Genomic DNA, 1,418 nt, shown 5'->3' with positions numbered 1-1,418 from the left:
CCACCCCAGTAGCACCCGCCGCACTGCTCACAGCAGGGTGAGAAGCCTCATGGCCATGACAGCCCCTGCTTCAGGGCCTGTCCCAGGCACCTTGAGACGTGGTGTGACCCTACACTATGGCTGGCTCTGCCAGGTGACAGCGCAGTCAGAACTCCACATCAGGAAGGGTGGGGAGTGAGGAGCACAGGGCGGGATTGGACAGCCAGCACCCACTGGCACTGCAGAGCCCAGCTGGTAGAAAGCAGTGATGGCATTGCCTGACCCAGGCAGAAGGGCTGGATGCCCAAAACACTTGCCCAAGCCTGTGCCGCTACCCCAAGTCCCGGGAACAGCAGCTGGTCCAGCTGCCATGGCTGACAGCATGGGGCTCCAACACCAGCCCCCTCCATCATGTGGGAAAACACCTTCCCCAGCCCGAGAGTGGAAGGAGAATAATGGAATAGTTTGGGTTGGAAAGGACCTTAAAGATCATCCAGTCCCAACCCCCTGCTGTGGGTAGGGACACCTCCCACCAGACCAGGTTGCTCCAAGCCCCATCCAACCTGCCCTTCAACGCTTCCAGGGATGGTGCAGCCACAGCTGCTCTAGGCAATCTGGGCCAGTGTCCCACCACCCTCACAGAAGGAATTTCTTCCCATTATCTAGGAATAACGAGAAGCCTGTGCCAGATCTCTCAGAGGGCATTTCTGTGCCTGGCTGGGCACAGACCCATTCTCCTGCAGACCCCAGGGTATCACCCGTGCCCTGGGAAGGGATGACGGGAGCAGAGCCTATCGCCCTGTTCCCGCAGGCTGGTGCTTGGGGCTGGAAAGGCAGTGATATGGAGCCGAAGCCTTGCCACTACCAGCCTCAAGCTGTCCCCATGCTGTGCCTGACCTAGAGCTTGCAAGACCCTACAGCCACCCACTGCCTTGGGAAGTAGCCTGGCTTGTCCCCTTTGCTGCTGCCCACCCAGAGCGTCCAGTTCCCAGAGCCCCAGGGGTACAGCTGCTCTCAGGCTGCAGAATGTGGCAGCCCTGCTTCCCTTCCACAAGCTCAGACCAGGCTATTGCCAGAAACCCTCGGCCCTGCCTTGAGCCCGATGCTCAGGGACTCCTGTGCTCCTGGACTGACCCCGTAGTCCAGCAGTGCCACTGTCCTGTCACCTGAGCGCAGCTGTGCCAGCATTCCCTGGGGAGGGACAGGTGGCCATGGGGTGAGGACCAGGACACAGCTGGCAATGGCTCTCCTGACATCCTCAGTGAACTCTAGTCCTGCTCCCCAGCTGGGGCTGGCACTGGGAGCGGAAAGAAAGGAATGTATGAAGGCAGATGTGCTGCAGAGAGGCTCTCAGCCTCCACAGCCCCCAGGACGGGGCTCTGCGCAGCCGCCGGTGCTGAACCCCATCTGCCAGGGTGTGGGGGCCAAGCATCAGCACC

Source organism: Chaetura pelagica, unplaced genomic scaffold (genome assembly GCF_000747805.2).
Source record: "Chaetura pelagica isolate M959 unplaced genomic scaffold, ChaPel_1.0 scaffold307, whole genome shotgun sequence".
NCBI classification, from domain to species: Eukaryota; Metazoa; Chordata; class Aves; order Apodiformes; family Apodidae; genus Chaetura; species Chaetura pelagica.
The sequence above is the reverse complement of the archived record's forward strand: the minus strand, read 5'-3'. Positions refer to the sequence as shown.